This window comes from Giraffa tippelskirchi, chromosome 6, assembly GCF_054371585.1.
Source record: "Giraffa tippelskirchi isolate mGirTip1 chromosome 6, T2T-mGirTip1v1.2.pri, whole genome shotgun sequence".
Lineage (NCBI taxonomy): Eukaryota > Metazoa > Chordata > Mammalia > Artiodactyla > Giraffidae > Giraffa > Giraffa tippelskirchi.
This window is the reverse complement of record NC_137280.1, coordinates 126,778,917-126,799,120: the sequence shown is the minus strand read 5'-3', so window position 1 is coordinate 126,799,120 and position 20,204 is coordinate 126,778,917. Positions and strand designations below refer to the sequence as shown.

At 44.5% G+C, this 20,204-nt stretch overlaps 1 protein-coding gene across 33 annotated transcripts in view; it reads right to left on the bottom strand.

The window, feature by feature from the left end:
• The window catches only part of ARHGAP26 (Rho GTPase activating protein 26), a 556,769-nt gene that overhangs the window by 497,735 nt on the left and 38,830 nt on the right, over positions 1-20,204 (bottom strand). The window lies entirely within an intron of this gene.

The window sequence follows — 20,204 nt, the reverse complement described above, 5'->3', positions numbered from 1 at the left end:
GACGCACCCTTTACTACCCGCTCCTGGCCATACTGTTAGATCTCAATTCCCACACTCAAGACAGAAAACCCTGAAGTTTTCCTTGTCTTTGTCTGTTGCCAGTGACTTGATTAGATCACTTCTGGTTTGGAATCAACGTTGCTCCAGTATATTCCCCAGGAGAACCAGGCCCCTCAACACCTGCTTCATTTCTTCCTGGCTTTGCAGAGAGGAGTCTGGTAAATTAACCTAAGATAAAAACAAAACAAAAAGATCCAAGGGGGGCGTGGAGAGAAAACAAACTTCACAAAGGGACAGAAGTTGTTTTCTACTTTGATAATTCTGTATAACTAACTAGTAACTGTGGAAGAGAAAGAGCTCTGTGAGCTTGTTTGAAAGCCTGAGGAGGAAACAGACGCTGTGAGACTAAGAAGGGGGCAGAACCAGAGGCTGCAGCCAGGAAACAAAGGACAGGAAACAGGATTTCTTTTTTTCCTACGTCCAAAACAAAGCTGACAAGAAGTTTGGCAGGAAGAAGGATCACCACTTCATACTTTTGGTGGAAAAAGTACTAAGTGCTCAAAATTGAAGATATTTGGGAAGGCATGAGTCATGGAGGAGTGATGATGTATAAAACTCTCTTTCGAAGAGCTGCTGCTGCTGCTAAGTCACTTCAGTCGTGTCCGACTTTGTGCGACCCCACAGACGGCAGCCCACCAGGCTCCCCCGTCCCTGGGATTCTCCAGGCAAGAACACTGGAGTGGGTTGCCATTTCCTTCTCCAATGCATGAAAGTGAAAAGTGAAAGTGAAGTCGCTCAGTCATGTCTGACCCTTAGCGAACCCACGGACTACAGCCTACCAGGCTCCTCTGTCCATAGGATTTTCCAGGCAAGAGTACTGGAGTGGGTTGCCATTTCCTTCTCCGCTTTCGAAGAGCAGTTACTGAATATTCCTGCTCAGCATAGTTTTGTATTCTGACTACACTCATGGCTTTCATTGGGAAGTCAGAACAGGGCTGGAATCCTCTCACCCCGCTCATGATGAGATGCTCAATCTGGAAAGCTCACTCTTTCCCCACCCTTTCTTTCTCTCTCCTACATTACTGGTCTCTCTTCCTGCAATGCCTGTCCCACTGCTGTTAGTATGTTACTTCCTCAACAGTCAGCAAAAACAAGACCAGGAGCTGACTGTGGCACAGACCATGAACTTCTTATTGTGAAATTCAGACTTAAATTGAAGAAAGTAGGGAAAACCACTAGACCATTCAGGTATGACCTAAGTCAAATCCCTTACAATTATACAGTGGAAGTAACAGATAGATTCAAGGGATTAGATCTGATAGACAGAGTGCCTGATGAACTATGGACGGAGGTTCCTGATACTGTACAGGAGGCAGGGATCAGGACCATCCCCAAGGAAAAGAAATGCAAAAAGGCAAAATGATTGTCTGAGGAGGCCTTACAAATAGCTGTGAATACAAGAGAAGCGAAAGCCAAAGGAGAAAAGGGAAGATATACCATTTGAATGCAGAGTTCCAAAGAATAGCAAGGAGAAATAAGAAAGCCTTCCTCAGCGATCAATGCAAAGAAATAGAGGAAAACAATACAATGGGAAAGTCTAGAGATCTCTTCAAGAACATGAGAAATACCAAGGGAACATTTAATGCAAAGATGGGCACAATAAAGGACAGAAATGGTATGGACCTAACAGAAGCAGAAGATATTAAGAAGAGGTGGCAAGAATACACAGAAGAACTATACAAAAAAGATCTTCACAACCCAGATAATCACGACAGTGTGATCACTCACCTAGAGCCAAACATCCTGGAATGTGAAGTCAAGTGGGCCTTAGGAAGCATCACTACGAGCAAAGCTAGTGGAGGTGATGGAATTCCAGTTGAGTTATTTCAAATCCTAAAAGAGGATGCTGTGAAAGTGCTGCACTTGATATGCCAGCAAATCTGGAAAACTCAGCAGTGGCCACAGGACTGGAAAAGGTCAGTTTTCATTCCAATCCCAAAGAAAGGCAATGCCAAAGAATGCTCAAACTACCACACAATTGCATTTATCTCACACACTAGTAAAGTAATTCCCAAAATTCTCCAAGCCAGGTTTCAACAGTACTTGAACCATGAACTTCCAGATGTTCAAGCTGGATTTAGAAAAGGCAGAGGAACCAGAGATCAAATTGCCAACATCTGTGGGATTATCGAAAAAGCAAGAGAGTTCCAGAAAAACATCTATTTCTGCTTTATTGACTATGCCAAAGCCTTTGACTGTGTGGATCACAACAAACTGTGGAAAATTCTTCAAGAGATGGGAATACCAAACCACTTGACCTGCCTCTTGAGAAATCTGTATGCAGGTCAGGAAGCAATAGTTAGAACTGGACATGGAACAACAGACTGGTTCCAAATAGGGAAAGGAGTACGTCAAGGCTGTATATTGTCACCTTGCTTATTTAACTTATATGCAGAGTACATCATGAGAAACGCTGGGCTGGAAGAAGCACAAGCTGGAATCAAGATTGCTGGGAGAAATATCAATAACCTCAGATATGCAGATGACACCACCTTTATGGCAGAAAGCGAAGAAGAACTAAAGAGCCTCTTGATGAAAGTGAATGAGGAGAGTGAAAAGGTTGGCTTAAAATTCAACATTCAGAAAAGTAAGATCATGGCATCTGGTCCCATCATTTCATGGCAAATAGATGGGGGAACAGTGGAAACAGTGGCAGGCTTTATTTTTGGGGACTCCAAAGTCACTGCAGATGGTGACTGTGGCCATAAAATTAAAAGATGCTCGCTCCTTGGAAGAAAAGTTATGACCAACGTAGAGAGTATATTAAAAAGCAGAGACATTATTTTGCCTACAAACGTCCGTCTAGTCAATGCTATGGTTTTTCCAGTGGTCATGTATGGATGTGAGAGTTGGACTATAAAGAAAGCTGAGTGCCAAAGAATTGATACTTTTGAACTGTGGTGTTGGAGAAGACTTTTGAGAGTCCCTTGGACTGCAAGAAGATCCAACCAGTCCATCCTAAAGGAAATCAGTCCTGAATATTCATTGGAAGGACTGATGCTGAAGCTCCAATACTTTGGCCACCTGATGTGAAAAACTGACTCATCTGAAAAGACCCTGATGCTGGGAAAGACTGAAGGCAGGGGGAGAAGGGGACGACAGAGGATCAGATGGTTGGATGGCATCACTGACTCAATGGACATGAGTTTGAGTAAACTCCGAGAGTTGGCGATGGACAGGAAGGCATGGCATGCTGCAGTCTATGGCGTCGTAAAAGTCAGACACAACTAAGCGAGTGAACTGAATTGAAGTGAACTCCTCAACAGAGCTTACTCCAACCTTTATTCTGTAGCAGCAATTGCTAGCTGCCTATCCAGGATCCATTCTTCCTTCTTTCTAATTAACTGCATCCTTCTGATTTTGTTGGTGGTAAAGGTCCCAGTAAAACACTGTATTTCCCAGCCTCCTTTGCAACTAAGGGTGGTTACATGACATGGCTCAAGCCAATGAGGTATGAACAGAAGCTGTTAAGACTGTACTTTCAGAAGATTTCCCTAAAAGGGAAGCCAATTCAACCAGCAAGCAAGCTAACCCTGTTTATATTTGACACTTCCTCCTTGTCTGCAACTGGACCTCTGTCATGATCAATGGCACTCCAGCAACTTTCTACTCAGGATGAGGTCAAGGACCATACTCTGATGATGGCAGAAAGTTAGAAGGAACCTAACATCTGAGGGAGACCTGGGTTCGATTCCTGGGTTGGGAAGAACTCCTGGAGAAGGGAAAAGCTACCTACTCCAGTATTCTGGCCTGGAGAATTCCATAGACTGTATAGTCCATGGGGTCACAAAGAGTCAGACATGACTGAGCGACATTCACTAACACCCTGATGACACTGAATAGCTGCCATACCAACCCTGGTCTACCTACACCCAGACTTCTCATCCCCCAATGGGAAGGAGCCAACCCTAAATTGCTTAAAAGCTACTGTTCATTTGACTTCTCTTACTTCCAGGTGACTACAACCTCCATTGATAATCCTCAGAGGAGTAAATAAGTACTTCCTTGATTTCTCCCTAAAAACCTATTGTCCTCTTCCTTCATAGCACTTAAACTTTATAATTATTTGTTTGATTAATAGTCTATAAGCTCCAGGAAGAGCGGGACTCATTCTGCATTGCTTACTGCTATATTCTCAGCACCTAGAAATCTGGACAACTAGATTTTGGGGTGACCATTGTACTCCACTGCTAATCAGCCCCACCAATAGCTGAATGTCAAGAAAGCACATAAGGGTCCTTCAAAGGGGTTGCAGTAATGTTGGTATCTCTGAAGACCAAAGTGGAATATCAGTTGAACATCTAGATCAACAAAGCAGAATAACCTCATATTCCAACCTGTCTTGTTATTCCATCACTTGGAGTAAGTTTTTGCAGGAGACAATGGTACAGCTTTTATACAGAGGGTTCCATTAAAAGAGAGCACAAGTGATAAAATTACGAGAGTTCTGAAATTATTAACCATAGTCACTATTGTGATGATTCTACTATTTAACGAACATTTCATTCAACTATTCTCTTTAACTGATTATTTGCAGTTATAACCAATTTCTCTGGTGAATAACACCCAGGCATTTAGATATTGACTTTCCTCATGGAAGGACATTATCCAAATAAAACTTTTGTCTCATGTTTACTTGTGTTATTGTAAAGAGCCACTGCTATTAGAAACTGTGTTCAGTTCAGTTCAGTCACTCAGTCGTGTCCGACTCTTTGCAACCCCATGAACCACAGCACGCCAGGGCTCCCTATCCATCACCAACTGTCTACCCAAACCCATGTCCATTGAGTCGGTGATGCCATCCAACCATCTCATCCTCTGTCGACCTCTTCTCCTCCTGCCCTCAATCTTTCCCAGCATCAGGGTCTTCTCAAATGAGTCGATGTTGTTAAATATTTTTTCCTGGGAAATATTTTCAAATTGTTACTTTGGTTAGAAACATGTTACCTGGATAAACATTTGTCAAAGTGTGGTCACACTTCCTCATTTTCATGATTTAATAAATTTGCATAGACAGTGCATAGTCATGCAGAGCACACATACAAATGTCAACTGGGGAGTGCAAACTTGACTATCAACTCCTGATTTGAAAGCAGCCCTTGACATAGTTTGGGTTCACCTAGAAAAAGACCTGAATTTGAGAGAAACTAGCTCATGTGGGAGGTACAGAGATGCAGGTAAAGGTGATATAGGGAAGGAAGGCAGCCAACAAGAGGTGTTGGGCAGCAACTACAGCAAGTAACTGGAACTTAACCCTCCAGAGAAACTCTGGGAAATAGTATAAAAGACTTGCCTCAGAAGTATCCCACCAGAGGGGTAAAGAGCTAGGGTACTTGTACACCAATTCCCTTCAGTCATTGGTAGAGGCTACTCTCAGGGATGCAATTTCCTGACAGCCCACAGAACAGGGCAGAGGCAGAGGGGCTCTCAAGCATAGAGGTGCAGATCTTGGCAGTTAGAAGGGTCTAAAGAACAAGAAAGCAGTAAGGCTTTCTCTAGTTGCCATGAGTGGGTGCTACTCTTCATTGCAGTGCACGGGTTTCCCATTGCAGTGGCTTCTCCTGCTATGGAGTACAGGCTCTAGGCTCACAGGCTTCAGTAATTGCAGTACACAGGCTCAGGAGTTGTGGCACATGGGCTTAGTTTCTCCATGGCATGTGGAATCCTCCCAGACCAGGGATGGAATCCATATCCCCTGTACTGGCAGGTGGATTCTTATCTACTGCACTACCAAGAAAGTTCAAATTTCTTCTTTAATAGTAATAACTTAGATTTAAAGTTCCCTTTTACTTAATGCATAAGATGCTGACTTTCCATTTGTGAAGATAATATAATAAATAAATTGTAAAATAAATCAGGTAAAACAAAAGTGACCCATGGATTTAAAGAAGAATAGTGAAAAAAATAATTACACAGATGGTACAAAAATATGCAAAGGTAATGAGTAAATGACTGAACTTTGGGAAACACTGATGAGAATTTTATAGGCAATGGCACAGAAACATGCAGCTAGGTCACTATTTAATAAATATCTATTCTGTATCCAGCATTCTTCTAGCATATAAGTGACTTAGAAAGCACGGACACTGAATCAGGGATTTTACCAGTGGTAGTAGCAGTGGTTAGCCTTTAGTGAGAATTTATGCTTACCCTCTCCCTCACTTGTCTTCCTTGGGGAAGCTGTGCCAGCCTTCATAAAATACATGAAACAATTAAAGGGCTGTCTATGCAGAGAATGAGGGCCAGATTTAGCTGGAGGATGGTTTCATTAAGATTTCAAAGAAGAGAAAAGAAGCTTTCATGGCAGCCTGAGCAAAGAGACAGAGAAGAATCCTGGCCCATCTGTGGTCACAGTCAGAGAACAAGGAGGGCACAGCCTTGGATTCTGTGTACACTGACCTATCTCCTACCCCACAAGCTATAGAGCTGGACTCAGCAGCTGGGAGCAGGAAGGATGGAGAGGAAGTAAGCCGCAATAATGCTGCCAAGCAGACCCCAAAATGTGTCATCTTGAGAGGCAGTCTTATTGTGTAAGAAGACTTAAAATCAAAATCCAGATGGCAATTTTTGGATTTTTTAACTTCCTATACAGAAGTCACATTTTCCAGTACATCCTAATTCTATTTAGTGTGTGTTCGTTATGTGTCATGGCCAAATGTCATTAACAATGGCCAGGCATGAAAATGAACATTAGACTAGGACAGGCTCAGCAGCTGCACCAGCTCAGTGCTCTTGGGGTGAAGGTAGAGTGGGCAGGAGCTGTTGCTGGGCTGCATCTAAGTGCTGCACAGCCTCTAGGGACCTGCACACATGTGGAAGCACTAATCTGGACTGACAGCAACATCACATTCAATCAAGCCCTAGTCTGACCCAGAGAGCCACTGACTTGCTACAGAAAATGCTTGAATAGTTGACTCGAAAAACAAATACATACTAATTTGCATTAGAATTTGAATTTGCATGTTGTTTATTTCACTTAGGTGCAGAGAAGGGAACTGTAGTGTATCCTCACATAGCTCCACATTCTTCTAATTTCAAACTAGGTTCATTAGCCAAGCATAAAACAACCAACCACGGGGCAGGAAGGAGTGAGGGGTTTAATCAAGAGGGCACTTTGGCATCAGACAGCCTGAGTCTGAATGCTGGCCCTGCCACTTACTCTGGCATGAGACCTGGGGAAATGTGCTTAGTTTTCCAGAGCTTTTCTTTTCCTATAAAATGGGGATAATACAACCACTTCACAAGTTGCCATGAGAAATTAAATGAAATAAATTTTAGCTTGGTGCCTGACACACATGCATGCTACCCTATGGACCGCAGCCTCCTGGGGCTTCTCTGGTGGCTCAGATGGTAAAGAATCTGCCTGCAGTGCAGGAGACTCAGGTTTAATCCCTGGGTTGGGAAGATGCCTTGGAGAAGGGCATGGTAACCCACTCCAGTGTTCTTGCCTGGAGAATCTCATGGACAGAGGAGCCTGACAGGCTACAGTCCATACCGTCACAAAGAGTAGGACATAACTGAAGTGACTTAGCATGCACGCAGCCTGACATACAGTAAGTGCTTAAGTAATGTATGATTACAACTAAGTAGGACTGATTTTTATTGTAACAATCTTTATTACTGCCTTTGAAGTCCTGACCCCCTACAGAACATCAAAGCATTCTGTTAAATTAATTAAACAAGGAGGTCATTAAAATGAGATGGTTCTAATGCCATGATGCGGTGGCATATGAATGCAAACCAAAATCTAAGCCTGGAAGTGCCTCAAGCTTATAAAATCAAAACCTAAGGACAACCAATCACAAACAGTCAACTACCCTCTTTAAGCTACAGCCAATCAAAGAACTTCTTTTCCTTGCTTCCACGTTTTCTCTATGTAAGTCTTTCCCCACTCCCTGTCAAAGGAGCACTCCCAACCACTTCTGGATGGGCTCTGCCTGCTCTGCACTGATTTTTGCCCAAATAAACTTAAAATTTTTAATATGACTCCATTTATATTTTAACAGTACAAAGAGGATTGACACAGAAATGGGGCAAGATTTGACCAAATTCATACCTTGTAAGAAAATAAAAGAAGAGAGAAGAGGGGAATGAATGAGTAAGGCTCTGAAATACCAAGCAGGAATGGAAGATGGAGGAAAGAGCCCAGTGTAAGAATACATGTCTACCCATCAGCACAAGTTTATCTGTCTGTGACAGAGGATAACATTTAAAATAACTTAGACTTCCCTGGTGGTCTAGTGGTTAAGAATCTGCCTGCCAATAAAGAGGACACGGGTTTGACCCCTGGTCCAGCAAGATCCCACATGCTAAGACCATAAGCTGCAACCAGAGAGTAGCACCCGCTCACCACAACTAGAGAAAGCCCGCATGCAGCAACAAAGACTTAGAGCAGCCAAAAATAAATAAATCAAAATTTAAAAATTAAAATAACTTGGCAGGAGGGATAACTTTTCCAGCTGTCCAGTGGTTAAGACTGCCTTCCAATGCAAGGGACATGGGTTTGATCCCCAGTTGAGGAAACAGGATCTTGCATGCTATACAGTTTGGCCAAAAATTAAAACAAAAAACTTGGTAGGAAACTGTTTGTGTTTGTTCCTAAATAAAAAGGGAAATAAGAAGAAGTAGAATTAAAATGTCTACTGGAAGGGGGAAAGAAGGCCAGGCTGCTTGGGCTGTAATATCAAAACACTGAGGCAGCCCCAGTGGCCAGAGAGCACTGTTTCCACTGCTTTATTGCAGGACCCTTCATCTCCCCAGCACCACAGAGGCAGTCTCTTTATGATTTCTGTTCCCACTTATGCCCCCATATAAACTGTTCTCTGCCCAGCAACCAACGTTATCTTTTAAAATCATAAATCAGATTATGTTACTGCTCTGCTTCAAATCTGCTCTAAGGGCTTCCCAATGGACTTCAAATCAAATCCACTCTCCTGCCTTGGCCTGAAAGGTCACCATCTGGCCTCCCACTGCTTTTGCACCGTCATCTTGCTCATGATTCCCGAGCAGGCCAAGCACGTTCCCACTGCAGGGCTGTTCCCTCTGCCTGGATCGCCCCTACCACATCTTTGCAAGTGAGGCTCAGTTCAGAAATCACCTTCCCAGAGAGGCCTTCCTCAACAACTCAACCAAATGTTTATTCTCCTGCTCAATTCTCTATTCTATTGCTTTCTAGCAGATTACCACCACCAGGCAAGATCACTGTCTATGTTTGTTTATGTGAGTCTCTGGAGAGAGGGAACTTGTTCATAAATCAGTCTCAGGGACTAGAGTGGCACCTGACACACACAGGATTTCTTGAATAAATAAGTAAATAAATGTGAATTTCACTCTTTTAAACCCTCCCCTGTCCCCACCTCCCTGCCACTGGGGAATATGTGATGTGGAGTTATAAGCAAAAGCTGCCTGAAGTCATCCTGTCCTCCTCTTTTATGAAGATCTTACCAAATTGAAGAGCAACTAGTAGGGGACTCAGAGGGCCAGGAGCGTGAGGGGCTTGGCTTTGATGGGGAGAGGAGGAGCAGGACTGCAGGTTGGTGAGTGATGAAGCTTTGGAGACATTCCCTGGGGTCACGTGGAGTCCTGAGAGTTGCAGGATAGTGTAGGGGGAAGAGCTTCACGGTGGGCTCAGGAAGACAGGCATGAAGCCTGGCTTGGAAATCCTGTGCCCTAGAGGCCTACAAGTGCAGGGTCAGCAGACTTCAGGTGGATCAGTCCCTTTAGCCCCCTGTAGGCATCTCCCCCATGTCTCCGCATACTGTGAAACCCAGAATAATAACTGAGACCAAGTTTCCTGAAAACCTGATGGCTTAGACTTGGATTTCATATGATTTTTTAAAAATAAGAAAGTGTTGGGACATTTCAGATGCATCTGAGTTCTGGAAAACACTCCATGTGCTGCTCCAGTATTGACTAATGAAACACCCACATTTATAGCAACCTTCATTTATTAAGATTTTAGAATGCCAGGCCTGGCCTGGGCACCTTTTGCCCCTTACTCCCCTTAAATCTCAAAACAAGGCTATGAGAGAGGTGCTATTATTATCCATTATTTATCTATTTATCTAACATCATTATCTAGTTATCATTATCACCAGTATTATCTATAATTTTCTATTATCTATTTAATCTACCATGTATCTATCAATCAGTTACCTATCTATCTACCTACTCAACAGATTCACAAGCCAACAGATGCTTGGCAGCCAGCTTCAGGTCCCTCTGGGGTATGTGGCAGAGTATGGGGCTCCCTACTTCTCACCATGCAGAGGCAGCACCACTTTGAGGTCAGTCCCCTTGAGACATGTACTCCCTTACCACCTTCACCTGCGAGGTTTGTGAAGAACTCCTGACCAAAGGCCAATCCCTGGGCTAGGCTTTTTTGCATCAGCTCTTTGTCTTACTTACAGAAACAACCAAAGGCTGCCTGCCCTTCTGTGGATGAGAACAACCCCCGCATTTGCTCTCCAGGCTAGAACAAGGTGTTCAGTCCCACATGGCTGTGGGGTAAGAGAAGGGGGTGGGGATCGCTTTCCTCTAGAGCTTTGAGCTGGAATAATTTTCACCCTGAAGAGGCTACAACATGAAAACTCTGAGGTGGGGTGAGGCAGCTCTGAGTCCTCTTCTCCCTCACCACCTGCTGGAGGCACCCAAGCAACAGAAACACTGCCTGATCTTAGCTTTTCCTCACCCGCCCACTGCATGATTTTAAAGGCTGTTTTCTTGCTTCAAAAACACAAAGATCTCTTCCTAGAATACGTGGAGATAGGTGAAGTGGGCAAATATCACGTAGAAAAAAATATGATCACTTGACATTCCTAGCAAGGATCAGCAATCTATTATGCAGCATATCACTACAAGAAAAAAAAATGGGGGCTTCCCATCTGCTGCCCTACCCACATCCCTCACTGCACCTCCAGTGCGGCCCTACTGCCAGGGTTGTTCCTGGACTGAGGAAAGGCCCAGGAAAATGAGTTCATATGGGAGCATTTGAAATTTAATCACTTCCTTCTTGGGAAGTGAGAGAAGGATGGGGATGAGGATACAGAATATCATTTAAAAAGAGGAGCCTGGAGAAGATTATGTTTCGGACAAAGGAATGACTCCAGTGGTGGAAGTTCAGCCACAAAGGCAGGGCAGTAAACAGCTGGGACCCATCACATCACAAGGCAAGTCTCTGGCTCCAGCCTGAGGAACCCACTTGGCTGTTGAGATGGCTTTCCTATCCCAGCTTTTCTGTGCCTGACCAGTAAATCCTAGAGAAGACTCTCCAAGGATGCCAAATGCGCCCCACCATCTCTGCCTGACTCTCCACAATTCCACACACAACCAGTTTTTTACCCCTGAGACTAGGTATGCACCCACGGCCAGTGAGGGAAGGTGGGGGGCAGTCCAGGAGGCCCTGAGCTTCTAGAACAGAAGTGGCCTCAAATTCAGATACTTGGAGGTTCAGGGTCATTACATCTTCTCACCAGGTTCAGTTAACGAGCTGTGTAAACTGGAGTTCTCAATAGTCAGCGCACTTGTGGACTGTCAGTTCAGTTCAGTTCAGTCGCTCAGTCATGTCCAACTCCTTGCGACCCCATGAATCGCAGCACACCAGGCCTCCCTGTCCATCACCAACTCCCAGAGTTTACCCAAACCCATGTCCATCGAGTCGGTGATGCCATCCAACCATCTCATCCTCTGTCGTCCCCTTCTCCTCCTGCCCCCAATCCTTTCCAGCATCAAGGTCTTTTCCAATGAGTCAACTCTTCGCATGAGGTGACCAAAGTATTGGAGTTTCAGCTTCAACATCACTCCTTCCAATGAACACCTAGGACTGATCTCCTTTAGGATGGACTGGTTCGATCTCCTTGCAGTCCAAGAGACTCTCAAGAGTCTTCTCCAACACCACAGTTCAAAAGCATCAATTCTTTGGCTCTCAGCTTTCTTCACCGTCCAACTCTCACATCCATACATGACCACTGGGAAAACCATAGTCTTGACTAGACGGACCTTCATTGGCAAAGTAATGTCTCTGCTTTTAAATATGCTATCTAGGTTGGTAATAACCTTCCTTCCAAGGAGTAAGCGTCTTTTAATTTCATGGCTACAATCACCATCTGCAGTGATTTTGGAGCCCCCAAAAATAAAGTCTGACACTGTTTCCACTGTTTCCCCATCTATTTGCCATGAAGTGATGGGGCCAGATGCCAGGATCTTAGTTTTCTGAATGTTGAGTTTTAAGCCAATCTTTTCACTCTCCTCATTCACTTTCATCAAGAGGCTCTTTAGTTCTTCTTTGCTTTCTGCCATAAAGGTGGTGTCATCTGCATATCTGAGGTTATTGATATTTCTCCCAGCAATCTTGATTCCAGCTTGTGCTTCATCCAGCCTGGTATTTTGCATGATGTACTCTGCATATAAGTTTAATAAGCAGGGTGACAATATACAGCCTTGATGTACTCCTTTCCCTATTTGGAACCAGTCTGTTGTTCCATGTCCAGTTCTAACTCTTGCTTCCTGACCTGCATACAGGTTTCTCAAGAGACAGGTCAGATGGCCTGGTATTCCCATCTCTTTCAGAATTTTCCACAGTTTATTGTGATCCACACAGTCAAAGGCTTTGGCATAGTCAATAAAGAAGAAATAGATGTTTTTCTGGAACTCTCTTGCTTTTTTGATGATCCCACAGATGTTGGCAATTTGATCTCTGGTTCCTCTGCCTTTTCTAAAACCAGCTTGAACATCTGGAAGTTCACGGTTCATGTATTGCTGAAGCCTGGCTTGGAGAATTTTGAGCATTACTTTACTAGCATGTGAGATGAGTGCAATTGTGCGGTAGTTTGAGCATTCTTTGGCATTGCCTTTCTCTGAGACTGGAATGAAAACTGATCTTTTCCAGTCCTGTGGCCACTGCTGAGTTTTCCAGATTTGCTGGCATATCGAGTGCAGCACTTTCACAGCATCATCTTTCAGCATTTGAAATAGCTCAACTGGAATTCCATCACCTCCACTAGCTTTGTTCGTAGTGATGTTTTCTAAGGCCCACTTGACTTCACATTCCAGGATGTCTGGCTCTAGGTGAGTGATCACACCATCGTGATTATCTGAATCTTTTTTGTACAGTTCTTCTGTGTATTCTTGCCACCTCTTCTTAATATCTTCTGCTTCTGTTAGGTCCATACCATTTCTGTCCTTTATCGAGCCCATCTTTGCATGAAATCTTCCCTTGGTATCTCTAATTTTCTTGAAGAGATCTCTAGTCTTTCCCATTCTGTTGTTTTCCTCTATTTCTTTGCATTGATCGCTAAGGAAGGTTTTCTCATCTCTCCTTGCTATTCTTTGGAACTCTGCATTCAGATGGGAATATCTTTCCTTTTCTCCTTTGCTTTTCGCTTCTCTTCTTTTCCCAGCTATTTGTAAGGCCTCCTCAGACCTGTGGACTGGAGGCTATCAAAAGTCTGTTCAGCATCCTACCGCACAGCACAGGGAACTCTACTCACTACTCAGTAATGGCCTACATGAGAAAAGAATCTAAAAAAGTGGACATATGTACATATGTATGTAATTGATTCACTTTGCTGTATACCTGAAACTAAAAAACACTGTAAATTAGCTATATTTCCATAAAAATTAAAACAAGCAAAACAAGGCTGCTCAGTCCTCCTGCTGCTTCCAAAAGCTGGGGAAGGGGTGGAGTGTGTAGCTGATTGACAGCCCCTCTGAATCCTTTGGGGTTGGTGCCCAGGTACTTCCCAGAGCTGCTCCCAGCAATGACTGAGAATGATGAGGTCTGAGCGCATAATTCCTCCAGTTGAAGCACTCTCCATTGTCTGGCTGAAGCTTTCTTAGAACCACATTGTGGTCTGAGTCTCTTTCTCGATCATCCTTTCCACGGTTTCCTTAAACAGCTATCAGAATAGCAGAACAGTCTGAAGACTCTCCCTGTCCAATCCTGCTCCCTCCCTTTTCCACAAATAATCTCTCACACTTCATCACATCGTGGCATCTGCTTCTCAGAGAAACCAAACTAGCACAGGAACAGTTGGAGAAGGCAGGCAGAAAGGTGAGGCTTGGGCCCTGCCTTGTTTACCACCAGGAAGACTGAGGACATCATCCTGAGTGGAATGGGGACATAGAGAATCCTTGGCACAAGCTGGTGGCCTAATGGCTGATGTTTCACTGGTGGTGGCCTGGGGAGGCATCCGGTGGCCTGTCAGGTTGAGGAGTTTGAATGATACAGGGGGTGAGGAACAGGTTTGGGATGATGTCTACAAAGAGCTCAGAGTTAGCTGGTTATTGCTAAAGTGAAGTCGAAAGTGAAGTCGCTCAGTCGTGTCCGACTCTTTGCGACCCCATCGACTGTAGCCTACCAGGCTCCTCCGTCTATGGGATTTTCCAGGTAAGAATACTGGAGTGGGTTGCCATTCCCTTCTCCAGGAGATCTTCCCAACCCAGGGATTGAACCCTGGTCTCCCGCATTGTAGGCAGATGCTTTACCGTCTGAGCCACCAGGGAAGCTTAGTTATTGTTAAGCTGTCCTGAAGCCCAGCCAGGGAGGAGGAACTGAAGGTCATTAACAAATAGTTCAACAAACAGTTAAAGGCTAAGTGTGAGAGTCACAGGGTTTACTTGGTAGTTTACAAAGAGGCCCTTATTTCCTACACTAGAAAAGACAACAGAGCTGAGGAACTGAAGAGGACTTGATTGTTTGAGTTTCAGAGTTCCAGAGGCATTCAAAAACTCAGCCTAGACCAGCTATTGTGTTAAGATCAAACCCTTGCTGGAAAATCTGGTCCCTGAAATGTGGGATGGGGACATCTGGACAGATGCTCCAGGCTTCTTTATATCCATGGCAACAATCTACTTCCCTGCTCCTTCTAGTAAGAGGATGGTCCTACACAGGTTTCTCCCCTGACAAGCCCTCTTGAGAACTGCTCTCACCTTCCACTAGTAAGGATTAAACACCAGCATGTGCTAGGCCTGACAAGGGAGGAAAGAGGCCATACAATGAGAGCGCTAAGGATTAGCTAAACATGTGTCAGCAGGAGCTGAAGACCTCAGGGATTCGCTTTGAGGGTTCTTGATCAAAGAGTAAGAATACACTACTCAAAATACTTTGACTTGGAGGGATTTTCCTGATACATGGAAGTTAATACCCTGTCCAGGATCCCAGGGTCCAAGGCCATTTTGCTGCTATGGTAGCTATGTAGGCAGTCTCCAAGATGGTCCTCCTGGTACTTGTGCCCATGTGTAATCCCTTCTCACTGACTGTAGGCTGGACTTATGACTTACTTCTACAAAGAAGAACACAGCAGAAGTGATGAGATGGCACTTCCATGATTAGGCTGGCTTAAGTTTTGGGCACTTTCTCTCTCTCCTTCAGGTTCTCTCTTTCTGTTTCTGGGGTTCTTTTTCTTTTTTTCAATGCACACTTTCTTTTTCTCCCACAGTCCAGCCACCATGTAAAGAAATCCAGACTACAGAAGCCACATGGAGAAGAGAAGTCCTGGAGGACACAAGGTCACGTGGAAGAGAACCGAGGCATCCCAGCCAGGACTAACTGCCAGCCAGGTGAGTAAGCCTTCTTGGAAGCTACCCCTCCAGTCCAACCACAGCTTCAGGTGATGTGGACCTGGCTGATGCCTTGACTGCGATCTTATGACAGTCCCTAAGCCAGAGCCATTCAGCTAAACCACTTCCAACCTGATCCACAACAGCTATGAAATAATGTATGTTTGTTGTTTGAAACCACCAAGTTTTAGGGGATTTGTTCTATAGTAATAGACAAAAAATCCAATAGCTCTTAGAAGCCTAGACAGTGGTGAGCCATGCAGGACAAAGGGGAAATGCCTCAGTTTCTCTCAAAGACAGGGGAGGGAGGAATGAAGAAGCTGAATGCTGGGGTGGATCCATTATGTGCCGCCAGGGGATCACAGGACCCTGTTCCACCAGAGAGTCCAGGGGACACGTTATTAACTAAGACCATCAGGACCTTCTTACTGACCTATGTGTCAGTAAGAAGTTTAGTGGTGGCTTTCCTCTGCAGGCCAGAGGGCTAGTCACAGAGCTAGGCTTGCTAGTATCCATAGGGATGACTTCTCATTCTCAAGTAACATAAGACAAATGTCAATCATCAGAAGCCAGCTCTGCTGGGGACCCCCAGAGAGACACCAGGGATACACAAGAACAGAGGAGAACCACATGAGGATTCAGGGAGAAGGCGGTCTGCACCCCAAAGAGGGAGGTCTCTGAAGAAATTACACCTGCCAACATCTTGATCTTGGACTTCCAGCCTCCAGAACTGGGGAAATACATTTCTGTTGTTAAGTTAGGGGTCACCAACCTCCAGGATCTAACGTCTGATGATCCATCAAGTGAGGGCTGATGTAATAGTAATAGAAATAAAGTGCACAATAAATGTGATGTGTTTGAATCATTCCGAGACCAACCATTCCCCTCCCTCCCCGCTCCCCCGACCCTGGTCAATAGAACAATTGTCTTCCATGAGACTGGTCCCTGGTGCCAAAAAGGTTGGGGGACCACTGGCTTAAGCCACCTGCTGCTGCTGCTGTTAAGTCGCTTCAGTCGTGTCCGACTCTGTGCGACCCCATAGACGGCAGCCCACCAGGCTCCTCTGTCCTGGGATTCACCAGGCAAGAACACTGGAGTGGGCTGCCATTTCCTTCTTCAGTGCATGAAAGGGAAAAGTGAAAGTGAAGTCGCTCAGTCGTGTCCGACTCTTAGCAACCCCATGGACTGTAGCCTACCAGGCTCCTCCGTCCATGGGATTTTCCAGGCAAGAGTACTGGAGTGGGGTGCCATTGCCTTCTCCGTAAGCCACCTAGTCTGTGGTATTTTATCATGGCAGTCCTAGCCAACTAGCAAAACATCCCTCTGCCACCCATTTTTTACACAGTAGCCCAAGAGATCTTTTAGAATCATATCAGTTCTCTGCTCAACACTCTCGTTTGCTGCCCATTTCACTCAGAGTAACAGTCTCAGTCCTCACGGGGCCTGGAATGTCCCTTTCTCCTTCTGTCTTCATCACCTCCCAGGGCTGCCAGGCCGCACCACTGCCCAGGGCATCCTGCAAGTCCTACTCCTCCCCTTCACTGTGCTCCAGCCCCACTGATGGCTCAGAAGTTCCTCAGACACACCACTGTCCTTGTGCCTCATGACCTTTGCATACACTGCCCTCTCTGCCCCAGACCTTCTCCCCCGACATATGCGTGACTCTCTTCCTCACTCTAAAGGTTACCACTCAAACATCACTCCTTAAGAGGACCTTCCTAACTTCTCTAACTAGACCTCTGTACATAGTTTCATTTTTCTTTTAGCACTTAGTAGCACCTGATATATTACCATATGTTTCATTGTTTCCTTGGAACAACTGGCAAGTAAGCTCCTTGAAGACTGGGGCTTAATTTTGTTCATATGGCTCTCTCTTCAGTGCCAGTGCCAGTGCCTGGCATAGAGAAGTTCAGTAAAGGGTGTGCTGTGTGCGGTGCTTAGTCGCTCAGTCGTGTCCAACTCTTTGCGACCCCATGGACTGTAGCCTGCCAGGCTCCTCGGTCCATAGGAATTCTCCAGGCAAGAATATTGGAGTGGGTTGCCATGCCCTCCTCCAGGGGATCTTTTAACAAAAGAAAGGGTGAAGGAATTAAGGATATTTGAGTCACCTTTAAGACTGATCACTTTTCTTGTTAGAAAGCTCAGAATCCATCTGTGTGCTGTCTTTACTAAGGGTACTCAAGCATATATGCAAGAACCTGGTTTTGTCTGTTTCCCATCCTGTTTTCCCTTTGCTTTTATTTCTTTTACTGAGATATACTGTGTGCATTGGCAAGCTGCCTTAGTTTCAGAAATGGCATTGAGTATAACGCAATGAATTTGAGAACACGTTTAAAATATTTCTCCAGTTTCTGGCCTTCTGGGATGGCTGTTTGATCTCTGGCTGTCTTGGGAGTGGGAAGGGACACTGGAGTGGTCCCAGTCCGAACTGCTGGACATGGGGTCCCCTGGTCACAGGAATTTCTGGGGAGATTCTTCTGAAGTTTAGTGAATTCTCCCAGGGACCATCAGCTTCAGCAGAAGAAAAAAGACTCTTTTGAAGGCCTGATGGTCAAAGAGTGCAGAAAAACTGCACTTTGGGGTAGAAAAGTGCATCTTCTCAGCTTATGAGATGTCAGGCTAAAGTTGAAAGGAGAGCCCTTAAATCTGCCCACCCCCAAAGGGCACAAGGGCAATTTCTGAGTTAACTGTCTAGGTGCCAGGAAACATGGGGACAGAGTGAATATTGTCTGGCTGACTGGGTTCCTAGAGAACACCCTGCACTGGCTGTCATACTCATAGGGCTCACACTGACCACAGGGACAGGGAACACAGGGGTAAATGTTCCCCAACCACTGCACAGACACTTGGCCTGTGTCCCTCTGTTCCCTGGGGGTTGGACCTTGCAGGCTAAGGCCAGGGACAGTGCTCTGACCTCTGGCATCCAAGTTCCCAATTGCTCTCTTCACACAGTCCTGCCCCCAGCCTGTGGCAGAGGTAAAAGCCACGGAGGTATGAAAGCAGCAGCAGCTTCTTCTCCCAGAGGAGGTTGCAAACTACCATGAGCCCTTTCATCTAAGAACTGAGCGGTGTTCACACCAGTTAGAATGGCCATCATCAAAAAGTTCATAAATGATAAGTGCTGGAGAGGGTGTGGAGAAAAGGGAACCCTCCTACACTGTTGGTAGGAATGTAAATTGGTAAAACCACTATAGAGAATAGTATGAAAGTTCCTTAAAAAACTAAAAATTGGGCTACCATATGATCTAGCTATCCAGCTCCTGGGAATATAACCAGAGAAAGCCATAATCCGCAAAGATACACGCACCCCAATATTCATAGCAGCACTGTTTACAACAGCCAAGACATGGAAGCAACCTAAATGTCCACTGACATAGGAATGGATAAAGATGATGTACATATATACAATGGAATATTACTCAGCCATTAAAAAGAAAGGAATAATGCCATTTGTAGCAACATGAATGGACCTAGAGTTTACCATATTAAGTGAAGTCAGAGAAGACAAATGTATCATTCATATGTGGAATCTAATCTTTAAAAATGATACAAATGAACTTATTTACAAACAGAAACAGATTTAACAGATATCAAAAACAACCTTATAGTTACCAAAGGGGAAATGAGGGGGTGAGGGATAAATCAGGAACTTGGGATGAATGCACACACACTACTTTATATAAGACAGATAACCAACAAGGATCTACCGTATAGCACAAGGAACTCTACTGAGTGTTCTCTGGTAATCTATATGAGAAAAGAATCTAAAAAAGAATGAATATATGTATACTGAATCACTTTGCTGTATACCTGAAGCTAGCACAACACTGTAAATCAACTATACTCCAATAAAATTAAAAAATAAAAATAAAGTAAAATAAAATATAAGACTACTTCTTTAAAAAAAAAAAAAAGAACTGGGTGATGTGGACAGTTTTCTGAAGGTTCTCACATACTTCCCTTCGCCCTCCAAAGCTTTGTCACAGGCCAGATGAGAAGCTGTGGTGTTTTTCCATCATAATTTCTTGGCCTTAGGCTCAATGCGGCCTCAGATTATATCACTTTCCTTTCTCTGCTTCTTTGTGCTCTGTTGACCAACACTTCCCCTCAGTTGCTGAGAGAAGTCTAGTTGAGTCAGGAAAAAAATCTGGGTCTATGGGACAGAAATTTAAACTTAACTGTTGTAAAGCAGTGGCTTCCTGAGTGTCCTGGTACATTAGCATCTTTTACGCAGCAGTTTTTAATGTAAATGTATTCAAAATTGCTGAGAGATCTGTGGTTAAAGTCACCTGTTAGACAGGAAGCCATCGTACCCAGTCTATTTAGTGAGCCTGGGGTGGGAACAAGGAACCTTTATTTTTCAACAAGTACCCAGGAGACAATGCAGGCAGCCTACACACCACACTGTGAGAAACACCTCCTAAGGACCTGGTTAATGATCCTAGTGTCTGAGTCTGGCTACCCACCTACCAATTCAGAACTTATAACGCTATGTGTGTCCTCCACAGAGGAATCCAGCTCACTTTAAGTTGGGGATCCACTGCCACAAGAAGTACTTCATTCAGAAAAAAGCAGACAGACTTTCA